Here is a 16,807-nt window from a genome sequence, read left to right on the forward strand (position 1 = left end):
AGGGGGAGGGAGGGGGAGGGAGGAGGACGTACTACCCGCACTGGGCATGCTCCATATGTAGCCTTTTTACGCAGATGCTCACATCACACTGTTAGTCTATGTTAAATTGCCATTTTACATCCAAAGTGTAAACAGCTGGAAAGGTCTCTTTGCTTCTATAGTAACGGGCACATGGTATGTTTGTCAGGTTTCTGTTTCAGATGAAACCTTCTCTCAACGACAAAGCATGTAATCTTTTTATTTAATAATCCCTCTCCATGACCTGCTACAGAAAGGATGTCTATGTCATAAAGGCAATTCACAGATAATAAATATTATATACAGTACTGGATGGCAAAAATCAAACAGTGCTCATCACTCATAATATAATACAGCTCCTTATTGCTTGTGACTTTTCAAATAAGATGTAAGACAGAGATTTGACCCTTTAATTAGGACATGGAAGTAATCACAGCCCTATACAGCAATGAGTTTAACTGAGCTCAGAATGACTTTGAATTGCTTCGCCAACGGAGAAAATGCCATTTGAAATAAGCCACCAGAATAAATAACTGTGAATTGTTACAATACATATATGAAGAAATTGCAAAGATAGGTTGCTTTATTAGCTTGTGTTAAGATTCACAGAATACAGTAATGGAGTCCAAACTCTTCTTGTAGATAAGGTGACTGGGGCTCAGAGGAAGGATGTTAAGGTTATGAGTAGCTTGTACAAATGGACTTTTATTTTTAAGGATCAACTATGAAGAAATGCACACTTCTGGGTTTCTTAAACATAAAAACTGAAAACCAAATTGCACTTATTTGAGTGCAGTGGGACTTCTGTAAAGTCCCTCCCTCCCTCCTTCCTTTGGTTTCTAGGCTAATACCAATCTTACTGCTTTAAATGCTTTTAAATAATAATAATAATAATAATAATAATAATAATAATAATAATAGAATAGGAGCTTTGGAATAAAAGTTAAAGAACAACTATACCTCAATTTAACATTATGATGTAAATAAACAGATAATTTATATTGTTATGAAGTGAATGAAAAATGCCTGGAGAATAGAAATGCATTTTAATTTTTGTTCAAGCAAATTACGAGGGACAAATGAGTCTTGTAACACACACATATATATACAGTAGGGGATTCCTAATCTTCCCAGGGAACTTCCTAAACTAGAAAATGACCAAGAAGCACACTTTTTGCCCATAGCCCTGTTGTCACCCATTTTGGCATTTTTGAAACCCTAATCACCTGGGTGACAGTTCAGGCCACATTTCAATGAAAATACAAATTTTCTATCATTAAAGAACCTCAAAATAGCTGGACATGGTGGTGCATGCTTATAATCCCAGTGGCTCATAAGCTAAGACAGGAGGAGCACAAGTTCAAAGCCAGCCTCAGCAATTTAGCAAGAGGCCATAAGCAGTTTAGTGAGATCCTATCTCAAAATTAAAAATTAAAAAAAAAAAACTCAAAATAACATATGAAGTACATAATAAAAACATATACTTTTTTATCATCTCAATTGCTGTTAAACAGAATAAGATTTTAAAAGTCCTTTGCTCATAATCAGATGTCACTTTGGAATTACACAATCATTTTGAGACCTGTTTCCAGTTTTAAATAATTAAGCAGTTTTTAAAAAAATCTCTTCATTGACCCTTGGCAATGACCTTTTGAATATTTGCAGCAACCTTTGACTATTTTATAAGATGTCACTATGAACTGAACTGATCTTTAATTTTGTTTTTTTGTTTTGTTTTGTTTTTTGGTGGTGGTGGGGATTGAACCCAGGGTCTTATGCATATGAGGCAAACACTCTACCAACCGAGCTATAACCCCAGTCCTGATCTTTAGCCTATTGAAAGAACCAGATTATTTTTATTCCTTCCATCTGATATAGTATAGACTTTCAAAATATTTTTCATTATAGAAGTTAAATGTACTTTTAAAAGAGACAAAAAGAACCATCACCTCAAATTCTGTACCCAGACACAAACACTGTTAAAGAGTAGCATATTTTTGTGTCTGGAGTTGTCTCAAAGTCACCTCCTAACATAGGCATTACAATTGATCTCCTTCCTTCTGGGAGTATGGATTTGTATGGTTAGAAGTGATAGAGCTACTTAAGCCTTTGGTACCATTTGGACTTTCTGGGTCATGGTGCCTCAAGTAGTCCTGACAGGAACAGTTGGCAGCCATTTCCATAGCTCTCAAACAGGGTCATTACAAGATGTACCCTGGGTCTCTGCAGTTCCTATAATGTGACCCTTCTTCAGAAGGTTCTGTCCTTCCCTCTTCCTTTCACCTACCCACATTTGCTTGTCTCCGTCTCAGTATTCACATTGCTAATTGTACAGTTCCAACTTGCAGTTTGAGTCTAAGGTCTAACCCCACACTCCATCCTAGGATCTTCTACTTTGATGCTTAGAACTTTCACTCTAAGAGAGGAAAACAGTTTAATCAGATTAACTTACTCTTTTATCAACTTTTCACTTTCTCTATCCACTTTGATGTCAAATATTTGCACAATACAGCCTCATCCTTTTCCTTTAACACCTTTGTTTGTATGTGTAAAGTTTGCTTTTTGGATGTTGTACTCTCCTGTTTCACAGTCATATATATTTCCAGCACCAGTTTTTGTGAGTGTTCTTGTTTTTTTCTCTTTTAAAGTCAAAAGGATAAGAGTTGTAAGCCTACTTAAAAGTGGCATCTTGGATCCCAAATTATGTCATCTATTTCTGTAGAAATTCTTCATGTGAAATCTAAAGCGACATTCTTGAGCAAAATCAGTTTCTCATAGTACCCCAAGGACACCCTGATTCTTGACAAGGCTTTATCCTCTTCAGACTCAAACCTCATGCACAGAACTGTGCCAACCCCAATGGCAAAGTGACTCCAGCTGTTTCCCTTCAACCTGCCATTAACAGAAATGACATTCCATTGCCACATGGGCCAGACCCCCATTTTTTAGAATACAGCAAAACAGACAAGGACCAAAGGGAAAGAATTCTATTGTCGACTGTCTGATGGTGGGGTGATAATTCTTTTATTTCTCATTATCATCTCTCTTACCATTTGGAAGAATTAACTTTTGTTCTGGAAAGCAATCTAGATTGCTTCAGAAATCTTAACTGTTATTTCTTAATAACTCATTCATGGATAATGAGAGATTTCAACTTTTTTAAAATAAAAAGATTTATTTAAATTTAAAGGTCATAGGAACTTATTAAGTAAAATACAGAAGAATGCAGAACAGTATGTTCTTGTTGACCTCATTTTTGTAAAATATAAACTTGGCAAGATATGAGCTGCTTTGGGACCCTCAAAATTCAGTATCCAGGATCAGATAATGATATTCTTATTATGATAGGTGCTCAAGAATTATTATCTTTTGTAGTTATTTCAATAGTAACAGAGAGACCCCTTTAGGATTCACAGAGAGGAAAGAACTTTGTTGAGGAGAAGCCTAAGGAGGGGGGAAAATGAGAAAGAGAATGAGAACATACGGATATCACATAACTATTGTCCTAATGAATGACTTAACAGTAAAATTTAAAATAATTTTATCATAAAAAATTTCAAGAGGGCCTGGAGTTGTGGCTCAGTGGTAGAGTGTTCACTTAGCATGCACAAGGCACTGGGTTCGATCCTCAGCACCACATAAATGTAAAATAAAGACATTGTGTCCACCTAAAACTTAAAAATAAATATTTAAAAAGTTTCAAACACATATCAAATTAGGACAGAAAAATATAATTAACCCTCATGTCTCCATGATGTAACTTCAATAATTATCAACTGTGGTCAATTCATCTTAATTCATTTCCATCCACATCTACTATTTTCTCCCAACCCTAGATTATTTATAAGCAAGTCAAAGGTATCATTTCATTTCTAAAATGTTCATTATAGATCTTTAAGAGCTAAGGGATTCTCTTAAATCATAACCATAGTACATTAACATACCTAAAATTAGTAATAATAACAAAATATTAAAACCAACAAGGCAGTATTAAAATTTCCCCAATTCTGCAACAATTTTAATTCAAAAGTTTGGTTAAATCAGGATCAAAATAAAGTCTATGCAAGGCCTTTGTGTGATCTGAGTCTCATTTAACCTTTCGGTTTGAGAGATCTCAACTTTAAAAACTCAAATTATATAATGCATTGCAATTAAGCACATTTTCATAAATACTGTGTACTTTAGTTTGCAAATATCATAAAATTACTCTTCAATTCATACAATGAGGTGCTGTGATTGACTATCATTTGGCTTGATGTCAACATAGTTACCAAGGTGTCAATGAAGAATCTTTGCAAGATCACCTCTGAGGGTTTTATGATTATGTAAAAGCTATCATGTTAGTTTCAATTTTATCAAGAGAATACGAAAAATTCCAAACTTTGTGAAGCTATAGTATGTCATGACAGAGATAAAATTTTGTAATAAAAAAAGCCACAACAGAAAAAGCCACAAGCATTTATTGAGTATTACTGCTTTGAAACTCTAAGTGCCCCAACTGTAAGCTAAATGCTAGGAATGTGGCTATAAAATAGAAACTTCCTTTCTACCACTGAGCTTGATATTCTAGCAAAGGTGTTTTACTTTTTTTTCAAGTTAGCAGGAAAAATGAAGGAAAAATGAAAATAAAGACTGAGATGATAGAATGATGAAAGAAGGGGACAGTGTTTTAGTTAGGGTGCTGAGATGATAGTCTGAGATGACACTAAGTTAAAACCCAAAGAATAAAAGAAAATACTTTGCCCTGAACTGTATTAAGCAAAGAGATGTCCAGGTAGAGGGAACAGCATGTGATAAAGCCCTAAGGACCAGACATATGTAGCATGTTCAATGAATTGCATAGAGGCCAGAGTGCGATGTGCTATCCTTTAAGAAAGATTTGTTTAAGCTTTCTCTCCTCTCACCCACCCCACATGGATACACACAGAAGCCTGCACTATGTATAGGAGACTTCTGCATTTACACAGCATCATTTCAGATGGATCTTGTACATGTATGATTCTTTTAATTAGGAGTGGGCACTGAAATTGCCGTTGGTAAAGTCCACATTATTGGGAACACCATGTTTTATGAGACGAACAGAGTTCTTGGGTTTTCTTCTTTCTCAATCTAGTCCTATCTCTTAGAGGTAAGGAGGGTGTGTTTGAGATGGTTCTACATCGTGTTAATAATTACAACAGCCAACTTGCCCTTGGTAGGTGAATGATAATAATTGTGTCAGGAACTGTGCTGATTCACAAGTATTACCTAATTTAATCTCTAACTCCATTTTACTGATAGGAAAACTGAGGCATAGAGGTTAAGTTACCTGAGAAAGTTACACAGCTAGTAACCAAAGGAACTTGAAGTTAACTTCTAGCAGTCTGAATTCAAGCCCATGTGTATATCAGCTCATAAAAATAAAAGCCGGAACAAGCCTCTACATACAACTGATGTTTCTGTTATTCAGAAACCTTTTTTTTTCCCTGTGTGCCAGTCACATTATAGCCATTTCTAATGGCCATAAAGATCATGATGAGTTTCAAATTATTCCCTCTAGCTTTCTTAAGCTGGGTGCCCCGGTAAGCACCTTTCTTTCTCTCTCATGCACCAACACATACAGTTTCATAGATTTTTAAATTTTATCTTTCCAAAAGGCACAACAAAGGTACAATGAGGATCTCATGAAAGTGATAATTTCACATTCACTAATGTAGCGCTATCTTGCAGACTTGGCTGCTTGCTGCAAGTATCTTGGCTGCTCAGAGCATCTCAAAATGATGATACATTCTTTTCCTTACTTATATGCAATGGAAACAGTAGAATAGATAGATAAGTAGAATAGCAGAACAGTCCAAGTCAATTTTTCCTTTCTTTTTTTCCCTGGAAATGAAAATAACTTTGGCAAGCTGGCCTTCTGTAGCCTCCAAGGCTGCTAACCCCTGGTGAGAATCTGGGGGTCTCCTGAGTCACTTTTCACAGTTTAGTAGGAACACTTGCTAGTTTTCATCCTTGAAGCTGAAGTTAATTGAACAGTACCAATGATTGGTCTCAAGCACAGAGATGTGACTAACTTGCATATTATTAAGAGTAACATACCAAAGCACTGTTATTGCTTTGTTATTCCTTCAGATACCAGCAAAATGTCTGTCTATACAGGAGCCTCTGCCCAATATTTGATATGGTCAAAACCAACCATTTTTAAAAAGTTAAAATTATATGGTCACTTTTTATATTATTTTGAATTCTGGATTTCTGGCATAGAATAATTTCTATTCAATCGCATTAACACATATTGGGTGGGGCTGGGGCTGTAGCTCAGTGGCAGAGCGCTTGCCTAATCTGTGTGAGGCACTGGCTTCCATCCTTAGCACCACATAAAAGTAAATAAAATAAAGACATTCTATCCATCTACAACTACAAAAGAATTTTTTTTTAAATATTGGGTGTATTTGTATATAAGGAAGACTTTTAGGACTTTGATATATATATATATATATATATATATATATATATAGTTACCAAAGGTGATAGACAAGAATTTTTTTGCTAATGTAATTTCTTATGGAAAACAATCTTCCTAGTAATAAGACAGAATATATTCAGGCAACTGTTGCTGAGCTCCCCTGTCTCAATATATTGCTGAAGCAAGTTGAATGAAATGGGAATAAAGGAGTGAATGAATTGTAGGTGGGGAGTTTTGGAATAGGAGTTCCCAGTGGAACGCTGCATGGACAAATCTTGTGCCCGGCATGCACAGGTCATTATTTCTCTTCCTAAGAAGACCTTCGGTTGACTCTATTTCCTCTGCACACTCCTGCCCATTGCTTTATTCTCCTTTGCAGAAAAAAAGACACCTCGAAAATGTTGCCTGTATTCCAGTTCTCTTCCTGTTCTCTCTTAACCCCACTCCCTTCACCCTGCAAAAGCTCATGAAGGCCATCCATACTGTAAGGCTAAAACCCAGTGATCAGGTCCCAGGGCTCTACTTTTCAACCCACCATAGCAGTTAGCATAGCTCATCACCTCCCACCCTCGACTCCCTTTCTCGACTTGGTTTTAAGAAAGCACTCTCCCTGGGTCTTCTCTTCCTTCTCTGGCTGCTCCTTTCAAGTCTCCTTTGCTCCTTCCTGTCTCTTCTTCCACCCAACTCCTACACCCTCTTCCGGGTGCCTGCTCCCCAACCATATACAACCCCTCCTTCCTGCTCCACCCCACCCCCCGGCCTCCATGATGTTGGTTACACTAGAAATTCTCCATCCCCAGATTTCATTACATCTAACTATCACCTCCTTCAAGCCTTGCTCAAACTTTTCAGTGAGGCTTTGGGTTTGGGGATTGACTTACTCCACTTAATATGAGAGTCTTCAGTTCTATCCATTTACCAGCAAATGCCATAATTTCATTTTCTTTATGGCTAAGTAATATTCCACTGTGTGTATGTACCAAATTTTCTTTATCCATGCATTGTTGAAGGTCACCTATGTTTTATTTTTTAATCTCATTTAAAACTATAGGCCCGTATTACCCATCTCATTCTGTCCTACTTACAAAAACAGTGTCTTTGCCTTCTAACATATAAATTTACTTACTATATTGACTAGTGTGCGTTTCCTTCCACTAGAATATAGCCCTTTAAGTTTCATTCACTCATATGCCTCAAGTGCCTAGAATACTGCCAGACATGGGATACATACTTATAAGCATTTGTTGAATGAATGAACAAGAGTTGAGAGGTAGTCTATTCTTCCTCACATCTCATATCTTGAAGATCTCTGGGGTTTTCCTCAGCATTTCTAAACATTTCTAAGCACTCCTAAACAGGTTTGTGTCCTTCAAAACAAAACAAAACAAAACAAAAATAACATCAAACAACAGAAACCTGGCTAACCATAGTGAGTCGGCAATAAATATTTATAAGTGAATGAAAGAATAAAACAAAGACTTCAGCTTGAACATATGTCCCTGGTGTTATTATCATAAACTTCAGTAAATACCAAGTTCATTAGCTTTGTACAAATGTCAACTATAGGTCAGCTGGTTAAATAACTGCTCTAGAACAAGAAATGCACTTTAATGTTTTTAAAAAAACTAAGTATACTTAAAATTTATATAGTATCATTCTTCCAAAGAAGGAGATTTTTGTATTTTGACAAGATGATAAAGTTTGTTTATTTGTGTGTGTGTGTGTGTGTGTGTTTGTGTGTGTGAAGTATCTTTCCCTATTAAATTTCACTTCTTCATTCCAGAAACTTAAAGTTCCAGTCTTAAAACTCCCAATGACTCACTGCACAGCAAAAGATAAGTCATGTAAATATTCCCCAGGCTAATTTTTGGCAAAACGAATACACTAAATGGAGTCTATTAGAAAGAGTGCTCTTGAAATTTTTCTTACAAATGGCTGCAAATACACTGTAAGCATGACATGTATGAATGTTCATCGTCACTTCAAGATGGACTTTAAAATTCACATCAGGAAATCTGTTGATGCAGATAATGTCTATGCAGACAGAGTGTTTTTAAATATTAAGCCAGAGGAAGATATTTCTTTAAATAATTTTGAGTAATATGAATATATAGGTATAGTGTATAGGACTACCTTCCTATGCATACGTGTGTGTGTGTGTGTACGTGCATGCGTGTGTGTGTGTGTGTGTGTGTGTGTTTGTAAATGGAGATTCAACCCAGGGCTTTGTGCATGCTAAGTACATGTTCTTCCATTGTCCCTGGAGCAGTATATTTTACAGAAATGCTACTAACTGAACAAATACAAAACTGAAACATTGGAATTGGCTCTTTACTACTAAAGAAAGGCCATCTGAAAAGATGACATGGCCAAGAGTTAGGCCTTTTCCTGAGTTGTAAAATAATCAAAAGAATTTTGGCTCTTGTCTTCCAAGGTGAATCCCCCCACCCCAGGTGTCAAAGAAACATCTATCCACAGACACTAATGGACAGCCACCACATGTGTCCTCGAGAACTACACTGCTGTGAAAGGGATATGGCTTCACTTCTTAAGAAGTTTAATCTCCAACATTTTCTTGTCACAATACCCAAGACATACCAATTGATAAGAAAACCCATAGAAGATGGACAGATATAAGTAAACAAAAATATGAATAGAAAACTGACACCACCACCCAAATCAACTCGTCACAGGCAACAGGAAAAAGTGTGGAATCTCACTCAACTAAACAATACCTGTTTCCTCAGTCATTTGGTATTCTTTGCAAACGGCCAGTTCACACTGTCAGGAGGTTGCAATAACACGGGTACTTGGATTTCGTGCTGATAGTTTTCAACTAGAACAACCTTTTAGGAAGACAAATTTCTCCTTCCTCTAGACATGTATCCAGATGAATATAGATTAATAATTTCACTTCTGGACCTAGCTTAAGAAATTTTAAAAATTATGATCCAGATACTTAATAGACAACCCTGAAAATAGTTACAAAGACTAAAGAGTATTGTGTGTAGGCAAATGTTTATGATGATTGTGACTGGGAAAACAAACCAAACCAAACTCTGAATCATTTCTCAATATACATGCATTCATGTAAGAAAAAATACTAGAAATACCACCACAAAAAATATAAGAGATAGGGTTAGATTACTTTGCAGAAACAATGGGGAGGTTATTTTAAATCATTTTCTGTAAATGTTAACATTTTTGTGAATAAAAGTAAAAGGCTTTTCCATAGCAACTGAAATGTCTTGAAGATTTTTTTGATGTAAAAAACGATGGTTAACATACATATTTTCTCTAATGGATTTAACCTTGATTTTTTTTTAACTATGAAAAAAACCAAGGACTAGGTCTCTTGACAGTAATAAAGTAAAATAGTAAAATGTTGGTACAGAAATTATTTCAGGTAAGAAATAAGAATCAAAAGAAAAATATCTAGTCATAAAATGTTAACATTGTGAAGTACCATTTCCTTGTTAAAATGTAAAAAAATTACAACTTTCCACCTAAAACATGGTCCTTTCTCATGTCAGCATTTAAATTATTTGTTAGTATTGGGTGAGGTCCTTAAGCAGGCCAAATGACTCAGTAATTTGGTAGTAAATTATTAATATACTGCTCTAAAACTCTGACCTTCAAGGGAGATAGGACTTTGGTTCAGAGAGATTTAATATTAAAAATAGGCTACACGATGAGGGATTTGGTTGGAAAAACACCAGTGGTATGCAGAGCTTAGTAATACAGCACTGTAAAGTACCCTAGTGACCTAGTATAGCTAATTCATCCCTTAAGCAACTCGCCACCTTTGGGAAGTGACTTAAGAACGAGAGTCAATTATTCCTATGCATCTGTGTATGAAAAAGGCTGCAAGTTTTAGATCCCTCAGTTGGAAATGTACCATTGGAATAAAATATTAATGTTAGAAATTCCAAACTATGTTGAGAACGTTTAATAAAACATGGACATGTCCAGCTGGTCAAAGCAATTAATGCCACGCTTTCTGTCTCACAAATGAGAACGCATTTTAAATGCGTATACAATTCACAGAAATATCTGCTGTTTTAGGATTTTCAGGTGTAATGAACTTTGGTAAAACTTTCATCAAGCAGGGCAAAAATGACCTGACAGTTTGTTGAGGATACAGATGTCTGGATGAGGATGGTGACCACTGCCTGTCGACCATGCACTGTCTCACAGCTTGGAACAGTGTGTGTGATATGCAGGTACCACTGCTATTGAGACACATCAGAGTCGGACCTTCTAAACCAAAAATATACTTTCTGGGTCTTCCACTTTATTTAAGAGATTATCATTTATCATCATGTACAAGCATTCCTATTCTTTTAAAAAATTTGTTTAAAAAATTTATTTGTTCTTTCTTGTTACACATGACATTAGAATATATTTTGACATATCACGCGTACATGGAGCACAACTTCCCATTTTTTGGTTGTACGTGATGTGGAGTTAACACTGGTCGTGTATTCATATGTGCACATAGGAAAGTTATATCCAATTCATTCTACTGTCTTTCCCATTCCCATCCCACACTCTTTCCCTCACTTTCCTCATCTAATCTGGTGAACCTCCCCACCATTAGGACCTATTGTGAATCAGCACCACATAGAGAGAGAACATTTAGCCTTCAGGTTTGGGTACTGGCTTATTTCACTCAATATGATAGTCTCCAGTTCTATCCATTTACTGGCAAATGACATAATTTTAGTCTTCTTTATGGGTGAGCAATATTCCATTGTGTATATGTACCACATTTTCTTTACCCATTCATCTGTTGAAGGGCACCCAAGTTGGTTCCATAGCTTAGCTATTGTGAATTGAGCAAAGCATTACTATTCTTATCTTCCTTTCCCAACATCTGTATACATGATCATATATTACCCATGATGAGAGCAGGGAACTCTGTCCCCCAACCCCAGTACATATATGGGACTAAGACATGAGTGGGGCTTCCGGTCTACTGAGGGAGGCATACATCTAGAGGTAACAATAGGCTGGCAGTTCTGGTAATGTCTATCAAGAAAAAAAAATAGGGTCCTGGGAAAAACAATTGTAAGGAAATTGAGATGGGACTCAGAAGAGACTTCCAAACGCAAAGTTAGGCTGAGTTTGGAAGTTGACAGAAAATAGTCACAGAAAGAATTAAGGGAACAAAATTCCACAGCAGAAGGACCAAAGTGAAGGGGAGAAAGACCTTGGTACTTAAGGAGATGGAATTTATTGACAAAGAGGAGGGTTTTTGAAATAACTGAATGTGCCTTCTGGAACTCAGTACTACAGGTACAAGTTGATGCATTTAATGACAAGGGAAATTAAATTAGGGTGATACCATTACTTCCTTAACTTCTGGGTGAATATGTGTCAGCTTTAGTGATTCTTTATCATCACATTTACATCCTGCTATTCTTTCAACCAGTCGACCCCATGCCAGGTACTGAGGGTATAAGAACACGCAGGGCAGATTCTGTGTCTGCCAGCAGCTTATCATCTGAACTTGGTCTCTTCCAGTTGATCTGAAAAACTTCACAACTTAATAAAAGCTATACATTTTGCTACACAAAATTTAAAACCATACATAAAAAACTATTAATAAAACTGGGAATGTGTCTATCAATGACAGAAGTTTGATTTCTTTCACATAGTAACAGATCTTATAAGTCAATAAGATCAACCAATAACCTAGTAGAAAATGGGTGAGGAGAGGAAAAAAAATAGTAAGATATTCACATGAAAATACTTTTAAGCATATGGAAAATGTCTAATTTTAGTCCTGATGTTAAAGCAGGCAAAATCCAAGAAAATACTATTTTTAAAATTTTATTGGAAAAATATAAAAGTAAAGATGAACTATTACTACCGGTATAGTACTTTTTCACATTGTTCTTTATGAATTAAATTTGGTAGGATGTATCAAAATTAAAATTTTATTTATCTTTGATTCAAAATTTCATTTTTGATTGTAGAATTTTTTATCTTAGATAAACATATAAACATTATATAAGCATGCACACATAAGAATGTGTATCAGGGCTAGGATTGTGCCTCAGTGGTGGAGTGCTTGCCTGGCATGTGTGAGGCACTGGGTTTGATCCTCAGCACCACATAAAAATAATTAAAACGAAGGTATTGTGTCCATCTACAACTAAAAAAATATTTTTTAAAAAGAATGTGCATCATTTGTGTCAACAGAGGACTTTAAGTAAGATTACTGTCCAATAGTAGGGAAGTGATTAAATAAATTATGTTGCATCTGTATAACAGCATATTATTCAGACAGTAAAAATAATCAGATATCTAGCGATATATGCAAACATGAAATAACTTTACAGATAAAGGAATTAGAATAGTGAATATGGTTTTACTATCATTCATATTTTTTTTTTGAAAAATGTATTCATTTATCAGCATATAGATCATCTCTAGAACATTTCAGTGTATGCATATTAAAATAACCCAAGTAAGGGTATTAAACAAATCTCTACTCTATATCCTAGACCAATTCAATCAGAACCTCTGGGGATGGGACAAGTCCATAGTACCTTTCAAAGCCCTGCATGTGATTCCTGGTTCAACCTAGGTTGAAAGCCACTATTCCAGGACAGACCCAAAAGGCAACAGTGGTCATCTATAGGGAAGAGAACTAAGGAATCCAAGATTAGAGAGGGAGAGACTTGACTTTCACTGTTGTAGCCTTCTGTAATGCTTGATGCTTGATTGTTCACTCTTAAAAGACATTTAAAAGCAAAATCCTCAGGTCATTTTCTGTAAGATATTTGCAATATCTTTCTCTACTCTCAATTCTTGTAATTTTTCTCATTTTATACATATATATTTTATTTAATCACTTCCAAGTAATTAATGTATATTAATTACTTGGAATATATTTCTCAATTACTAAAGAACAGGTACACTTTACTTTTATGGTGAGAATACTGAAGTTACTCTCAAACATGACAATACTACCCAAAGGCAGAAATGGAGCCTATTGATTTGGAGGACTCTGGAAATGACAACAGAACTCCTTGGGAACAGGCACCTCTTTGTATCTGTTAATTCTGCTTTGGGGCACATCTTTTACTTTTCCCTCCAAAATGTCTTTGTGACTCACTAATGTCAAAAATCTTTATCCGACATAGTAACTGTACATTTAAAACAGTAATCCATCAGCTACCCAGTATTCTTCTCCTTGGCTCAATGTCCCTCCCTCCTCTTTCCTTCTGGCATGCCATATAGTATTATATGTCAGACATATATTATATACATATATATTAAATATGTATATATTTAATTACTTATCATCTGACTCAACCCACTGAAAGCTCAGCTTCATGACTATGAGGATTTATGCGGCTTCTATTTACTACTGAATTCCCAGTATCTAGAACAAGAGTCAGTACCCATTAGGAACTCAATAACTGTTCGTTAGATGAAAATGAAGCTACTCTTTTATTTGTATGAAAATATCATTGCTACTCTTTCCACTTCATCACCATAACACTAGTCAAATCACTCATCTCTTGTAGGTTCTGGTGGCAATTTTCTAAATGACTTTTCTGCTTCTACCTTTTCCCCCAACCGTGTGTGTGTGTGTGTGTGTATGTGTGTGTGTTCATGCGCGTGTGCACAGATTACATTACTCTGTTTAAAATATTTCCATTTAAAATAAAATCCAAAATCCTAACCTATATAATGTGGCCTTTGCTTGCATCTCGGAACATATCTTGTACCACAATAAACATTTGTGGGTAAGCCAAAGAGTGTCTTGGTCTATCATATCAAGCCTTGGATGACTAGTAAAAGAAAAACTTCTGTGGTCTGGGTTGACAGTTCCATGGGTTGTTTAGCAAATAATCCATCATTGATGATTCCTTCCACAGAGAAATCCAGTCATGAGAAAACCAGCACCTGGCCTGCGACACTGAGTACCCAAATAGGGAAAGAAGTCCACAGAAGGAAGAGAGAAAAATAATTCTTGGGTGATATGCATTTGCAGAGCTTATCAGAAAGGATTACTCCTGAGTAAAATCTGGAGCAATCTGGAAATGTTAGAAAACAAGAGCTTCAGACTGAGCAAGTACAATTTTTTTTTTTTTTTTTTTCTGCTGATGTGTTTTTTGGGAACTGAAAAACAATGTTAGAACTCATTATCTATCATTTATACCATGTAATAACATGTACAGTTTTGCTGACAATTGATGACCTGGTAAAAATACATGAAAGTCTCAGTCCACCATGTGAATTCAATCCTTTTCTAGTTATTGTTTTGTGGTATTCACGAGGAACTAAGTAAAAGAACATTTTCCCACAGCATCCAGAGACACGTCTGATCAGTGGACCCTACCTGCCTGTGGCCAGCAGGATTTTGTAGCTTGGTGTGAGTCACACTGTGAATTCACGTCATTAGGGAATGATATCTTTTCAGGACCTATTTCTGTCTGTATGTAGCACATATTTTATTAATACAGTGCTCACTGATATATTGCTACTCCTCCACATTCCAACTCCGTAGTTCATTAAGTCATATTAAAATGAACCTTCCATTATACAGGAGAGGTGGGGCTTCCTACTTGTTATTACTGACAACAGAACCAGGGGACAGCAGCCAGAAGGATAATTTCCCCAGCTGGAACTGCATCTGGAGACTTGGTCTCAGCAATTAGTACTAACTACTCTGTTGATCTCACTTCTTTCTACTTTCAGAAAACCAGCTGCTCTCATTCTTCAGAGAGGCTCCTGGGGGTGCTTACAAGCAAGGCAGCCCACCATGGAGGGACGGCACTATCGTTTTCCTTTTGGGTGGGGGCGCTAATTAACATGAAATTTGGATTGCATAGAGAAAAGTTTACATTTGTTTTCTAAGTAGGATCCTCCAGTTGGCATATTATTTTTTTCAGTTAATCTTTTTCTTCAGTGATATGAAAAGTTAAAAATATTACAAGGCCTCTTTCTCTAAATCTAACCTCAAAAGATCATTTTCCTTATTAATAACTTGTCAGTTACTTTCTAAGGTAATTTAATGTAAGATCATTCTCAAAATAGTTCCTTACCCCCATACAAAAAGTACACTTGGATTCCCATACTTAGACTGTAACATTCAAGAATTTTCCTCAGTGGCTCCGGAGGCTGAGGCAGAAGGATTGCGAGTTCAAAGCCAGCCTCAGCAACTGTGAGGTGCCAAGCAATTCAGTGAGACCCTGTCTTTAAATAAAATACAAAATAGGGATGAGGATGTGACTCAGTGGTTGAGTGTTCCCGAGTTCAATCCCCAGGAAACACGGCCCCCCAACCCCCCCAAAAATAATTTTCAACATCAAACCTTTTATTTTGGGCTAAAAAACAAAATGAAAAAAAAAAAAATTGCCCGGTGATTCAATCAGCATTTTAAAACATTAAAAAAAAAAAATTGTTAGGAGCACTTGATTCTTGAGATTCAAGCATGAATTATATTGAATCAGAACTAAAAGTGTTTATTTGAAGCATTTAGAAATAGTTTGATGAACTTTGAAAATAAATAATAAGCCAGTCATAAAAAGACAAATAATACATGAGTCTATGTTACACAAAGTCCCTAGAGTACTCACATTCACAGACAAAGCAGAAGGCTGGTTCCCAGGGTTCTAGGGTGGAAAGAATAAGGAGTTAGTGTTTAATGGGTACAGACACTTATTTGGAAAAGAGAAAAAAATCTGGAGCTGGACAGTGTAACAACTGTATAACAAGGTGAACGTAATGTACTTAACATCATATAACATGGTAAAAACGTAATACATGACAGTAGAATGTATTTTGACATATTGCTAAAAAGAACAAATAAAAATTTTTAAAAAAATTTTAAAAAATAATATCCATCTGATTAAAATGTTATTTTTCTAAAAAAAAAAAATGCAAGCTATGAGAGGCAGATTCACAGTTTTAGGCACACAGTCGTGCACACCCTTCTTTTAGGTTGAATTTTTAGGTACCCTTTTGATTCATATTCAAACTTTCCTTGTTAGAAAGCAAAGTAAGTCTTATTGGCTGCAATTCTTCTTATTGTTTACCTTGTTTAACATTAATAATTTTATCCTAACTAACTTGTGGTGTATTGACCTCTTACTAAATTATGTCCATCATACCACATAATAAAATAATATAACACCAAATTTATGTGATGTTTTGTATTAAATTGTGTTTTGGATTATCTATTAAATTTTAAATAATGTGTAAAAATGTGAATTTTATGTTATGCTTATTTTACCATGATTTTAAAAAACAGAAAAAGAAAACAAGGTTTCTGGTAGAAAATTCTGAGCAATCTTCAGAATTAAAGAAAAAAAAAAAGGAAAA

General features: G+C 35.6%; 1 protein-coding gene across 13 annotated transcripts in view; it reads right to left on the minus strand.

Moving 5' to 3' along the window:
* The window catches only part of Cacnb2 (calcium voltage-gated channel auxiliary subunit beta 2), a 356,004-nt gene that overhangs the window by 121,894 nt on the left and 217,303 nt on the right, over window positions 1-16,807 (minus strand). Inside the window, exon 1 of one of the 13 annotated variants that reach the window (XM_015483397.2) lies at window positions 3,617-3,635. The exons of the other annotated variants lie outside the window; for them this stretch is intronic. The gene's annotated coding sequence lies outside the window, so the exon portion shown is untranslated. Of the gene's footprint in view, window positions 1-3,616; window positions 3,636-16,807 lie in introns of those variants that run through there. 13 annotated transcript variants of the gene reach the window in all.

This window comes from Marmota marmota, unplaced genomic scaffold, assembly GCF_001458135.2.
Source record: "Marmota marmota marmota unplaced genomic scaffold, marMar, whole genome shotgun sequence".
Taxonomy (NCBI): Eukaryota; Metazoa; Chordata; class Mammalia; order Rodentia; family Sciuridae; genus Marmota; species Marmota marmota.